The sequence below is a fragment of the Sinocyclocheilus grahami genome, unplaced genomic scaffold (assembly GCF_001515645.1).
Source record: "Sinocyclocheilus grahami isolate Dianchi unplaced genomic scaffold, SAMN03320097.WGS_v1.1 scaffold15.1, whole genome shotgun sequence".
Classification (NCBI taxonomy): Eukaryota; Metazoa; Chordata; class Actinopteri; order Cypriniformes; family Cyprinidae; genus Sinocyclocheilus; species Sinocyclocheilus grahami.
Window position 1 is genome coordinate 162,934 of NW_015505194.1, and position 15,136 is coordinate 178,069.

General features: G+C 38.0%; 2 pseudogenes; both read right to left on the minus strand.

Moving 5' to 3' along the window:
• Positions 1–5,884: 5,884 nt before the first annotated feature.
• Positions 5,885–8,577, minus strand: LOC107602712 (peptidyl-prolyl cis-trans isomerase-like 6; annotated as a pseudogene).
• Positions 8,578–8,937: 360 nt separating this feature from the next.
• LOC107602468 (adenylate kinase 9-like) lies at positions 8,938–13,826 on the minus strand (annotated as a pseudogene).
• Between the last annotated feature and the right edge of the window lie 1,310 nt (positions 13,827–15,136).

Sequence of the window (15,136 nt, forward strand, 5' to 3'; positions counted from 1 at the left end):
GAATTGAGAACCACTTCTCTAGAACAGGGGTCTCCAAACTCGGTCCAACCCAGAGTTTAGCTCCAACACACCTGAACTAGAAAGTATTTTTTTTTAAACAGCTACAGACACCAAAGGTCACCAAATCCGACACAGCAGTATTGTCTGTTACCAAAATCTGTTTCCTTTCTTTATTTCACACAGAATGGCTTTAATGTTCTCCAAATTCACCCTGTTGATGTCTAAATGTCTCTCTTCTGTTTTTTAGAAGGCATTTTGGTTTTATATAATAAACTACTGACATATAGCAAGGTCACCAATCCGACAAGACAGCAGGATGCTGATATCCATTTGCAATGGGTGCCAAAAAATAAATAGAACTGAAATTAAATATTTAAAGAATACCGACTCATCAGAGGAAGCACGAAAATTTGCGGATTCTCTTTCTGCCAAATTACCTCTCTTTAGTGAATCTGGGCTGATTAGGGCAGACTGTAAAGGCTCCATTTAAGTTATTTTTTGATCCTCTTTAAGCTTGACGGTTTATGTTTTGAACTTTGTTAACAGCAGGGGAGCATGATCGAGACTTGTTTTTTTTCCTCCATTGTTTTTGCTGTAAGTCCCCTTGTTTTCTCTCCCTGTGCTGCGCTACATTCCAGGTGATGGATGAGTTTTGCCGTTTCAGTTGGGGAAATGGAGGTGGGTGGGGGGTAAGTTGTGATGGGGTTTGCCAAACTATTTGTATTTCAGAGTTTATTGCCTGCTTTTATACTTTAACAATGTTACTCAACTTAATTGATAATGGTTGATGCATATAGTTCTGTTGGTGGGACAAATGTCACATTTATATCTTGGAATGTTAGAGGTATGGGACACCAGATTAAAAGAGGCAAAGTATTTGCACATCTTAAATCCCTCTCTGCTGATATTATTTTCCTTCAAGAGACCCATATTAAACAAACAGAACAGAGACACCTTAGATCTAATTGGATCTCCCAAGTATATCAGTCCTCCTTTTCCTCAAAGGCTAGGGGTGTTGCCATTTTATTTCGTAAATCCATCCCTTTTAGTTTGTCAACTGTCATTGCTGATCCTGCTTGTAGATACATTTTAGTATCTGGGCATATAAATTATTTTCCAATTACCTGTCTAAACAAATATGGTTCCAATTTTGATGATCCTAATTTCTTCAGAAAGGTTTTTGATTTGCTTCCTGACCCCAATTCTACAAATATAATAATTGGTGGCGATTTTAACTGCTATCTTGATGCCTATTTGGATCATTCTTCTACACAAGCCCCTAATATTTTACACTCAGTTAGCACTTTAAATCATCTATGTAAATCTTTGAGTTTAGTTGATATTTGGAGATTACAAAACCCATCTGCTAGAGACTACTCATTCTTTCATTTGTACACAAATCTTACACTAGAATTGAATATTTTCTTGTTGACTCTAAACTTATTCCAAATGTTATACAGACTAAGTATAATAATATTATAATTTCTGACCATAGCCCGATTATGATGTTTAAGCTTTCTCTTTCTCAGTCTAAGTACGGTTGGCGTTTGAACCCTGGTTTATTATTACAGGAGCAATTTAATACATACACTTAGTCTCACATTAAGCAGTTTCTTGAATTCAATGACAAAGGTGATGTGTCTGATTCCATTCTTTGGGAGACCTTTAAGGTAGTAGTGTGGGGTAATATAATTGCCTATGAAGCTAGCAGGAACAAAAAAACCGCAGACGTCTGGCCAAAATTGAAGCCCTGCTTCCAGCTATGGAGCAGGCATATAGATTGTCCAAATCCCAGTCTGATCTGAATGCCATGTTAAAACTGAAATACGAATACAATAATATTTTGAGCGAGCAGATCAGTAATATGCTTCTTAAAATTAAACGCAAGCATTTTGAGATGGGTGATAAACCTGAAAGATTACTTTCTTGGCAACCAAGAGGCATGCAGGCCAACAGAGCTATTTTTCAAATTAAGTCTGGCTCTGGTGTGCTGTTAACTAAACCAAAGGAAATGAATGCTTGTTTTCTGGAATTTTATAAGTATCTTTTTACTTCAAAATGCAATGTGCCTGACTCAGATATTACTGATTTTCTTGATTCTATTGATGTTCCGAAGCTTGGTGAGGCTGCTAGAGAGGAACTGGATAAAGAGTTCACATTGGATGAAATTTTGAAGGCTATTAAATCTTTTCAAAATGGTAAGGCCTCAGGATCTGATGGGTTTTGTATTGAATTTTATAAAACTCATGCAGATATAATTGCCCCATTACTGCTTAGAATGATAAATCATTCTTTTAAAAATAAACTGTTCCCTGATTCTCTCTATGAGGCAAACATTTGTTTATTATTGAAAAAAGACAGAGATACACTGATCCTTCCAGTTATAGACCATTAAGTTTGCATAACTGTGACCAGAAGATTGTTGCCAAAGTATTGGCTAGCCGTCTGAGCAAACGCATTGCCTCAATAATTCATCCTAACCAGACTGGTTTTTATTTTTGGTAGATTTTCTTTTTCAAATGTTCGACGTCTGTTAAATGTTATGTATAGTGTAGACTCTCAGTCTAGGGCTGCCATTATCTCACTTGACGCCGAAAAGGCTTTTGACCAGATCGAGTGGCGATATTTATATTTAGTGCTAGATAAGTTTGGGTTTGGTAAAACATTTTGTACATACATTAAGATGCTTTATGCAAACCCAAAATCTGCAATACTTACCAATCTGGATAAATCGGACTATGTTCCTCTTTATCGTGGGACAAGGCAGGGGTGTTGCCTTAGTCCCTTATTATTTATTCTGGCTCTGGAGCCTCTGGCTATAAGCATTCGGCACCATTCTTCAATTAGTGGCATTACAATCGGGTCTGTAGAGACCAGACTCTCCCTATATGCAGATGATTTTCTTTTATTCTTAAAAGATGCTGTTGATTCTTTACCCCCCCTAATGGATTTGATAAACCATTTTGGTTATTTTTCCGGGTATTCAATTTACTGGAAGAAAAGCATCTTCATCCCTCTTGGCAGTCATTTTCCTAATAATTTTTTAGTGTCCATCCCTTTTAAAATTGTTCATGATCATTTTACTTATTTAGGTTTGGTTATTCCCACAGATCCTAAATACATATTTAAGCTTAATTTTATGGCTGCAATAAAGAGCCTGAAACCTACCATTAAAAAATAGAGGGTCTTGCCATTGTTCCTAATTGGCTGTGTTAATGCTATAAAAATGGTGGCTCTTCCAAGGTTTTTATATTTGTTTCAGAATTTACCTATCTATCTGACAAAATCTTTTTTAGAAACCTAGATTCTATAATTTTCTCTTTTATTTGGGGCTATAAGGCACATCGTATCTCTAAGGCTCATTTAGAAAAATCTAAAGAGCTGGGTGGATTGGCAATGCCAGTTTTTCAACATTACTTCTGGGCAGCAAATGTTAGGGCTTTGATGTATTGGAATCATGGATCAGAATGCAGCGCATACTCCTAGCTGGATTTTTATGGAATCTCATTCTGTAAACAAAAGCTCTCTCCCTGCTTTACTATTAGACAATTTGAGTGTTCCTTTAAAGAACATCACTAAAAAGTTTGTAGTGCATAGCTCTTTAAGGATATTGAAACAAATTAAGAAATGTCTTGGTGTCCTCTTCATTCTCCTATTTGTGATAATCATAATTTTATATCTGCTTTGAGTGATAGAACCTTTCAAGTGTGGAATAATAAGGGTCCTTCCACATTTAACGACTTGTACACAGATGGTCACTTTTCCTCCTTTGATCATCTTCTTAGTAAATATCATCTTTCTCATTCTTATTTTTTATAAGACTTGCTGATTATAGACTTGCAGTTACTTGCAGATTCGGCATTATGCTCAGCAGACTTTTTTTGACTATAGGATTCAGCAGGAAGAGCATTGTTTCTATAATCTAGTGCGACAAGCCCCAGACTCTCGGCATATGGTTTCACAATTTGTTTCCCTGTTCTCTACACAGGTTATTACATCTTCTGATTATCTTAGGGTAGCCTGGGAAAAGGAGGCTGGTATCAGCTTATCTGTTAACCTTTGGTCTGAAATCTTGAAAAGAATACATAGCTGTTCCATCAATACAAGACTTCAATTAATTCAGTTTAAAATTGTACACAGACTGCATTATTCTAAACCCAGAGTCCACAAGATCTACCCAGCTGCGTCTCCTATATGTGATCAATGTCAAGTTGCAGAGGGAACTTAATCTCATTCTTTTTGGTCTTGCCTGAAACTCCAGAGATACTGGGAAGATATTTTCTCTTGGTATTCAGTAGCATATGATCAGACCCTTCCTCCTGAAATGGAATTGGCCATTTTTGGCTATTCTGACACAGTTTCCTCTTTGCCTTATAATTTGCAGTTGGCTTTAATGTTGGGCATGGTTGTGGCCAAGAGAATTATATTAAGGGATTGGAAAGCCACTGCTCCCCCATGCTTTCAGAAATGGCTTGTGGAGATGGTCTGTTTTAAACCTGGAAAAAATTTGGCTTAACGAATCAAAGTCTCTTAATTTTTTTCAAGGTCTGGGGTCCCTTCCTCCAACATTTACATAATAGTAGAACTTAAAGATTATTATACTATTTATAGTAATTATCTGTTATACTATGATTTTTGTGGTGATTTTTACATTACATTACATAAGTATTCATACCCTTATGATGCGACAAGCTTTGTACATCTGCATTTGGCAATTATCTGCCATTATTCTCTTCACCTCTCAAGCTCTGTCAGCTGGGATGGGGGCTGGTAGACATTTTCAGGTTTCTCCAGAAGTATTTGATTGGATTCAAGCTCAGGCTGTGGCTGGGCCACTCAAGGACATTCACAGAGTTGTCTATAAGCCACTCTTGCTGTGTGCTTAGGGTCATTGTCCTGTTGGAAGGTGAACCTTCTGCCCAGTCTGAGGTTCTGAATGCTCTGGACTGGGTTTTCATTAAGGCTAACTCAATATTTTGCTGTGTTGAGCTTTCCTTCTACTCTGACGAGTCCCTCAGTCCCTGCCGCTGAAAAAAGCCCCTCAGCATGAGGCTGCTCAACGTGATCTCATGATAATTCGTATGTATTTTACGTAAAATGTGGTTCTATAAAACGTACATTTACTTACGTTTTTACAGGCACTAAAATGTACAATACTGACGTATTTTCAGCCTCTAAACGTACGAAACTGACGTATTTTCAGCATTTACCAAAGCCCTTCTCCATCGATTGCTCAGTTTGGCCAGGAGGCCAGCTCTAGGAAGATTCCTAGTATTTCCAAACTTCTTCCATTATGGATAATAGAGACTACATGCATCTGTGAACCTTCAATGCAGCAGAATTTTTTTTTTTCTGAACTCTTCCCCAGCTAGACGCAAACCAGTCTCTGAGCTCTACAGGCAGTTGTTTTGACCTCAGGGCTTGGTTTTTGCTCTGATACGCATTATTGATACGCCTTTTATTGAGAGGTGTGTGCCTTTCCAAATCATACCCATTCAAATGAATTTGCCACAGATTAACACCACTCGAAGTGTAGTAACATCTACAAACAATATGAATGCTCCTGAGCGAAATTTCAACTGTCCCAGAATGGAATCAATGGAATCATTTCAGTTTTTTATTTCCAATAAATTTGCAAAGTTGTTACAAACCTGTTTTTTTGCTTTGTCATTATGGTGTATGGAGTGTAGATTGATGTGGGAAAAAAAGTTATTTAAAGTAGTTTAACAAGGCAGCAACATAACAAAACATGAAAAAAATTAAGGGGTATGAATACGTTTTATAGGCACTGTATATATTTAATGACTTTATTTTTTTAAACTTTACATAGAAAAGCACAAAACTTTTTCTACATACCATATTCAAATGCTTCTTGTATTGCTTTCTTGATCTACAGGTGGTATGTGATTACTCAGGGCTCAAATACTCCACATGCTGCTATTTTGCAGTCCTGTTTGGGCACCTCGTTGTAGGTGGGCACTGCCTCTAGTCTCTTCAGAACCTCTGTGCCTTCAACAAGTTGCCTGGGAGAGAGAGAGAGAAAGTTGTGACAGACATTCAATTTTGAAAGAGTGTTAAATAGCAAATACTTTAAGCGGTTATCTTTTAGATAAGGTCTGCATTAATAATGCAAAACCATCAAGACAAGCACTCATACCTTGGGCTTTCTTGTGTATATACAGTATGCAATCTATTGGAGTCATTACCCAAAAGCCACATATTTGTGGACCATCCAGGAGGTTGGCTGTAGTGTGATGTAGAACTGAGAGCTGTTGCTATGAGCACCTTGATTAACCATTCCCAAGATGCCACGCTTGTTGTGGGATACGACAAAATTCTCATCTGGAAGAGAGAACCGCCTAGTGCTTTTTATATGTGTGAATCAATGTGTCTATCACACATTTTAAAGCCACCATGAAATCTAAATTGACAGTTCTTAATTTTAATGGATATTGCAATGTTTTATCCATATTCCATACACATCATCTTTTTTTTTCATGTTCTCGCAATCTTGTGACAATGATCCAATCAATTTCCAATGGGCAAAATTATGTACCGCCCTACATTTTTTCTCTTTCGAGAAGCTGTTTCACTCATATATATGTCACGAAAGAAAAGACATGCTGACTTTAAAGGCACAATATGTACGATTTTTTTATTAAAATATCCCAAAACCACTAGAACAGTGATATATATTTTGCTGACTTGTGTACTTATATTATCCCAAATGTTTTGAAGAATGTTTCAATCCAGAGAAATAAGCAATTTTAACTAGTGTAACGGACCGTTTCCATAGTGTCATTGCGTCGCCTGCCAATGACGTCATAACCCCTCGATTTTTCCAGTTTTATTTTGTTGAAAACATGGAAACCCCAAAGACACTTTAATATGTTATGCATTTTATTAGACAGGTGACGAACGCACAGAGTAGCATTAAAACGGAACTTTCAATACACTCAAATGTATCTAGTATAAAACAGCGCTGTTTTAGCCCATATACGCATGACCGGAAGAAGCAGAAGCGGTCGACTGTGGCATAATAAAAGCTCTGCTGCTATCAAGCTGTGTATCACGCTCGTCCTTCATTAGCAATCACTCCAGCGACCTCGTTTCGCTTCCACGACTTTTAGCCCCACCCTGCTTCAAACTACAGTGACCTTAATACGTTTTTAATACATTAGCTCATCAATTAACATGATTTCTGCCCGAGTCCCGTCAGATTGCATCGTCTGTGGGGATGAAGACGACAACTCCCATGATTCCACACTCAGTCACGGCATCATCAAACTACACCTTTGTTTCTTGTTTGTTTTGAATATGCGCCCTCTAGCGACGAAAACTTACATATTGTGCCTTTAAGTACCAAAGTATGATTGTTATGAACACATTTATGTGGCACAAACTCTGTTCCCTCAAATGTTGGGCCATAGATAGATTCTCCCCCAATGCCTTTCCTTTCAAACCACTTTTCCTTTTCAAAAAATATCTGTAATCGAAACCATATAGGCTAAACAATGAATTATACACATTCACACAATTGATATTTTGTGTGTGTGTATGCGTGTGATACAGCTTATTACCTCCACCCTGCAGCCAGCCATTTGGCAAAACTCTGTGGAAAATTGAGCCCTTATAGCTCAACTCAAGGTTACTCTTGGACAAACCTGCCTCTCCAGAGCACAGGGTCTTAAAGTTCTTACACGTCTTAGGACACACATCTGAGAAGAGCTGACGGGTTACATTTAAAACACTTTGAGAGTGGAGACGAATGACGTGGAAACACAATTCCACAAACAAATTATCAATCAATTCACATAATCAAAAGGCAGAAGATCTATTTACCTCAAACAGCAGTCTGCCAAATGCCTCTCCTCTGCTTTCAATATCCATATAAACAAAAGTATTCTGTGGGAAAGAGAGAGCAGAGGTTGCACACCTTGTAGTAGCTATTATGTGAAATTATAGATCGTTGTAGTCGCATAAATATGAAGTATGTTTATTAATTCACTGGATTAACAGTTATGTTTCGCTCTTTCGTTTGTTGTGTTTATTTACCCCTGTGCTTCGCAGGTTGCTGGTGTAATACTCCTCAGCCAGGGCTTTATAAAGAGCCTGTGGTTGATGGAAAGAAAACTTCCACTCTTTCTCTGCCCAGCTGGACAGTTTCCTCTCATTACCGAAGGACATTAGACAGCCACTGTACTGCCAAACCTCTCCTTTCAGCTCCTTGAAAAGTTAACATAGGTGTTAGATATATTACTAAAACGCAGTCATATTGAAAACAAGTGAGCAGTATATAATTAACAAGTGCCTTACCTTCTTTTTGTTAGATAAATAATCATGCCAATCACATTCCAGCATGACTCCGGGAATTTAGTTTTCAATCCCTATAAGTGCAGACCTTATAGCTTTTGTGAACAAGTGTTTATTCAGCTTCTTTTAGCACAGTGAGCCATGTTCAAATTCTAAATACAACTGTTCAGCCTCTAAGTACTTTACCTCCGCAATGCTTTTGGCTATTTGAAAATTATGTTTGTTTAACAGTCCGACTATCTCTAAATGTACAGTGGATGTCATGTTGCGTAAAGGTAAAGCGAAGCAAAGGTGAATGGCGCACAACGATGACGAACCGTTTACTCATGGCAGCATCTATCTATCTATCTCTATCTATATGTATGTCTGTCATTTTTCTTTCTATCCATCGTTTATTCATTTCTTAAAGTTCTTAATTAAAAAACATCAAACGTTACAAGAACAAAAAAAATCACATAAAACTTATTTATTCATATCTTTAATTATTCACATTTACAAAGTCCTCTCAAAATGTATACTGTGAATTTTTATTGTGAAGTTTACTAATGTAACGTCAACCAACACTGATCAAATATTGTGAAGTGCTGAATCTGACTTAAGGTTTTTATTATTTGAAGTTATATTCTAACTTCCCCCAAGCTGTATCAGACCAGAGGCTGTTTTGGTGGACTTCTCCAGGGCCAGAAACCTGTCCAGCTTCTGTGCAAAATCAGGGGGCAGGTTGTGAGGGGATCTGTAAGTCTTCATGGTGCTACCCAGGTATGAGATGAACTCACAGCTTTCCTCAAACTTTTGAAGATTCTTTTTGTACTTCTGACGAATATAGTCTGGGTTCCTGCTGTTGAATGCTGTGGAGGTGGAAGGGTAGAAAGTGATTTCAAGTGATTACTTTGACTTTATTTGAAAATATCCTACATTGAATAAATGCATTTCTTTTACAAACTATGAAAAGATATTATGCAGGCTAGTTTTCCATACCATTCTCATTTCCAGCTATTCTAAAAGCTAAAATAAGACATTCAAGGCCACCTTTCAGATGAAAGGCCAAGTACAATATAGCAGATCTTTTCACACTGAGAAAGAGGAACTTTGGCTTGAGTTGACCAACAGCAGTCATGGCTTTGATTATGGGTACTGCAACACCCTACAAAAACTGTTTTTTTTCATACATAGAAAAATACATGTATGATAATAATAATAAACTAAACTGTGGTTAATATAGAAAATAAATTGCCACAAAAACCTATACTTTTTCAAACATATTTTGTGCTTTAAACATATTTTTACTACTTTACTACTAGAGGTTATTAAGACCGGATCTTCCAACGGAGGTAGTTTATGTGGAAGTTTCTGGTCCCAGTAAGTCTCAGGTGACCTAAGAACAGTTCTGTTGAATTATCTTTGTTTTGTATTTTAAAATGTCTTTTATTCCTGTAATGGCAAATTAATTGCATGAGCCAAACAGGAACCCCCTCTACAAAAATTACTACTCACTGGAGAAATTTTTCTTGTTACTTTTAACTCAAAAGATATAGATCCTATTTCGTTACTCAACAGCATACTCGGTGTTTCCACGCACCAAGGCCTCGTACCTACAGATGAAGAGAATAATGTGGCAGGAATGTGTTTTTACTTGGACTGCAGTTGAAAAATGTAGCTTAATAAGGATTACAGAGAGTAAGACTACAGTAAAACTGTGTAAAATTTCTTCCTGTAAGTGTTGTAGAGTGTTTTTGCTGTACCTCTGTTGATGACCATCCAGATAAGTGACAGGGCAGAAACCCTTCATCTCCGCCTGTTGAGGGAACCTACTCTTCACCTGGCCTGCATTGAGCTTATGAGGCAGGAGTGGAGGAGGAGGCAACCTGGAACCACAAACTGTTCCGGGGACTCAAGAAATCTCTTATTAAACACATAAAGAGGGATGTGAGTGAGTTAAACCAATATTTCAGTGTGCAGATGAACTGTTGCTGGACCATCTGATCCTTTACCTCTAGAAAGTCCCTGCTGGACATTTTGTAGAAGTGGCCCCTGAACCCAGCAGCCAATTCCAGTGAGGTATTATTATGTGAATAGTCCACCAGATGGCGATGAAGAGCTAGGCTAACTGGACAGTACTACCCAAACTTGCCCAGCCGGGACTGCAGCTCTGGTGGGGTAATGTACAGTCTATTTATACAGGCTGCCTGGCCTGTGAGAACGACAGAATGCTGTCATATAAGAATGTATATTGCTAGTGCTTCTTGTTTGATGACTGTGCGTCATTTGCATGCTCTCACCTTTTTGAATCCTTTCCAGGTAAGCATGAATGTGCCTCATGCTAATGCAAACCTCATCTAAAACTCGCTCCCACACCCACCACTTGCTCTTGTGAGCATCAACGGGAGTCCAGTTGTGATACTGCTGATGAAAGTGTAGCATGAGAGCTTCAACTTCCCACCTGAAGCAAGAGTTGCGAATGTTTAGGACCTGGAGGCTGTCATGCATTGGGTTAGGCCTGTTGGAGAGAGCTGCCATGATCTTACCAATTTTGAACATTTGCATTTAATATACATAGTATGCCAGACTCACAATACCACAAAATTTGTAACACTGCCCATGTCAAAAAAAACAAACAAAACTTTTTTTTTAAAAAACAAAAAAGTTTTTAGCAGTGACATTAAATTATGTTTAGGTCAGTGTTGTTATTGTTAACAAAAAGTACTACAAATCATCTTCATTAATTAAAAAGAAATATAAATAAACAAATAAATGTGCTGGTCTGCCCTGTTGTTTTTTTCCCTGTCTCTCAGGCCTCTCCTCAGCACTTCTGTCATGTCCAGTTGCAGTTCAATCACTAGCATAGGAATAATGCTGCAGGATTCCAGTAATTCAGCCTGATGCTTGATAAGGGAAGCCATCCAACACAAACCTGAGGATCACACATGTATAATGACACCACACACACAGACTCGCAGTCATCGGTCTTTTAGGTTATTTTCCTTGCAGAAGTACATTTCATTGATTGGGATTTAGCTGTGGTCCTCACCCACGTGTGCTGCAGACCAGGCTCATTACTGCCACTTCCAGGCACTGGATGGCCAGTTCATCAGGTACGGTCAGGCCCTGGTTCAACTGCTTCTGCACCTGATTAGCCAACTCAGTTTTGGCCTGGTTGTTGAGCACCATACGTATTGCATCCCCAATTGAGAGACGAGCGAGGCCGTACTCGCGTGCAAAAACCCGGGCCACTGAGTGGACACACACGATTTAGAGGCCATTAGCTACTTTTTCAGCATCTCTAACACTTGCCTTTTAGGTACTATATATTTTTATGAGTGTCAAAGATCCATATAATAACTTGTATTTTATTTCCAGAAATCTCACCTGTGGTTTTGCCTGCTTCGGGTGGGCCAATGATAGCCAGTTTGATGGGAAGGGAAGGGTTGGGCTTTAGTTGACAGAGATATTTGATTGGGTTGAGAATGAAGGTGTTGCGTGTCTCCTTTGATGCAAAAAAGTAGATGAATTGGTGTAGGATGACAGGGAAGGTGGCATTGAAAGGTCCCTGTGAAGGCTGGATCATATTAGTCCAGACACAGTTGTAGTGTACCCCTCTCCTTCAGCACTGTGTCAGTGCATGTATTGCCTCTTCCTCCTCCTCCAGGTCTGCACTGGATATCCTCATAGCTGTGTACTTAAATGGCTCTAAAAGATAAATAAATTTAGAGAGAGAACCAAGAGAAAGTAAGGATATAGTGAGTGAGAGGGAGTGGCTGCTAATTTAGAGTGAATGAAGCAGCCTGAAACAGTCAAGACAGTCCACTCCACATACTCTCCATGTGGTAAATCATCTCTTGGAGGATGTCCTGAGGGGTTTTATTGGAGATGTCCAGTATAGCGTAGCTGCAGGTGATTGTGAGCTCCATGTTTTCCCAATCTGCCAAAAATTGCTTCCGCTGCACACTAAAGGCATCCATCTCTGGACCATCAGGATAACCGTTTTCCCACACCGTTGGCAGCACCACCTCTGCACGCCCAGATATATTTAGATATGCACAAATAAACACCTTCATGAAGCCGTAAAATTATAACTGACACTCAAGTAAAGGTAAATAACAGAGTGCAGAAGGAAAAATAAACAGATATATAATACATAATAAGACTACAAACCTTCATTGGTTAGTTTTGTCTTCTTCATCAGACTTGCCAAAACTCTCTGCAAATACATAAAAATTACCTATCAAAACATACTTTAACTTTTAACATTTCTCTTAAATGAGAAAAAAGCTAAATTTTCAGCAGCCATTACTCCAGTTTTCAGTTCAATGGAACAAAATTGATTTGAAATAAAAGTTTTGTAACATTACATTATTATGGTAGTGTATGTGCAGACCGATGACTTCCAGAAATGTCATCACTGTCAGTTTACATGCAGATTATCTGTTGTTGGGAGATGTTAAAGAGTACTACCTGACTCCTCAAGCAGTGTCTCTAATTTGGACTTGGTGTCAGTAGACTGTGAACCTTTCTTTGAGTCCTCCGTGTGTTTCCTACAAAAAAGCATGAAAACTGCTGAAAATATGCTGAAAACGGAACCTTACCACCATTTAAAAATATGTAAACCACCACTTTCTTACATTTCCATCATGAAATTGTTAACTGTATCTTAAACCTTGTTTTCTCCACAGGTTTTTGAGATGCATTTTAGATGCAACTTGATCCAAAATAATATCTCATTTAAACCTGGCAGTAGTTCTAGAATTTTGATGTTTTTAACATTTTGAATGTTTCTACATATTTTTAATTGCGAAGTTATTAAATTGGAAAAGAATGCAAAATATTAGCATTTTCTCCAGTGATTTCAAATTTGTATACATCACTGTATATTTTCTGAATCTATGCCTTTCTATTAGCCACACTCACAGTCTCTCACTGATGTCTTGTGTATTCTGCAGTTTTCTTTCTTTTTGTAGGCGAGCCAGCACAGCTCTATCCACCTCTTCTTTATTCCGTTCATACATCCATGGTTAGTATCTTCCATCAATAAATAGCATTAAGTGACCATCACAACTAAGTGGACATCATGACCTAAACAACTATAGATTATTATTTGATGTCAAAATGAAGACTAAGAAAAAAATAATTTTATATATGCATGTATACATGAAAATAGATGTGTTTTTCTCACCCTCTCCATCATTGTCTTTCAGACAGAATAGGACTTCTGGTGTTACAGCATGATGCAGTTCCTCAGTGGTGATCAGCTGTGATCTGCTGCTGGGAATGTTATCCAGTATCCATCCACTTTTATGTTCAGCATCCACATCTTCAGCCTCAATCTAACAACCCACAGGCACTCTTAAACACAAATAATGTTACGTAAGTATGAGAGCTAAAGGAGGAAGCTCAGCGGTCTACCTCTCTTATGTGCTTCTCCAGGGCCTCCAAAAAAAGCTACACAACAGAACTGACAGGATGGACAGAAACGAGATTTTGACGAGCTTTTTAATTTACTTTACGGGGGCTACCATAAGCTATCAAATGCGTCCCAGAATTATATGATCCTACTGAATAATATTATTATTATTTTTAAAAAGAAATTTGCCAGATGCGTTTTCATATCTGCTTAAAGATGAACCCATTCAATATGACCACCAGAGGTCAGTGTTGAGCGTTCACATCTGACTGGCAATACGTTTGGGTTGTTAAAAGTACACACGCGCAGGAATTAAACTCTAAACCACATAGGGACACAAAGTAAGAGTTTTTTTCACCATTATTTGAGTGGGATATGTCTCAATATGCCACAAACTATCAAGTAAATACCTCAACCCCAATAAAACACCTACTTATACAGCTCATTATAGGAGCAGTAGAAATTTAATTTAGCTGTTTTAGCTTTTTATGGCAGTTCTCTCTAGTCTAGTCCATAGAAATTAATTAAGCATGCTAAACCCTGGGGACACTTTTCTGAGGCATGCAACAAACTGCTTCCTCATTCCTAACATTAAGACTGTGTGCAAGAAGTGGGCGTTGTCTGACGAATATTATCTTTTTTTTTTGTTTAGTTTTTGTTTTTTTTAACAAAACATATTTTGCCACATATTTAGGTTACTATATATAGGCTATGATTTAAAGCGTATTTAGGTTACATGCATGACAAAAAGTTACATTTCTGTCCCTCAGAATAGTGTCTTCAATCTGTGCAATTTTTTTTCTTTATCAGTATAGGCTATAATCAAAAGCTGTTGGGTGTTAAGAGAGGTCATGTGTCTAGTCTATGATCTGCAGTCAGACTGTCTCATAAATTACAATCCGTGTCAGCTGTTTCCATTGACACAACACCACTTAATGTCTGTGTCCAGTCCTCATATAGAGAGCGTCAAGTAGTAATAAGTTAAGGAAATATTTGTCAACAAATGGGGGCCCTACATGGGTTTTATTATTGGCGTCATACACAGAGTAAAAATGGCCATTTTGAAGAGCTTTAGAAAAATGTATGGCATATACAGGTGCATCTTCATTTATACAGGTGCATCTTCAAAGTTAATTTATTTCAGTAATTCAACTCAAATTGTGAAACTCGTGTATTAAATCAGGAGTGGCTTAACAAGAGAAATACGACAACTGTAGCAGGAGTGGCTTAACAAGAGAAATACGACAACTGTAGCCAAATTCCTTGACACGGCTGTGTGTGGTGGCTCTTGATGCCTTGACCCCAGCCTCAGTCCATTCCTTGTGAAGTTCACTCAAATTCTTGAATCGATTTTGCTTGACAATCCTCATAAAGCTGCGGTTCTCTCGGTTGGTTGTGCATCTTTTCTTCCACACTTTTTCCTTC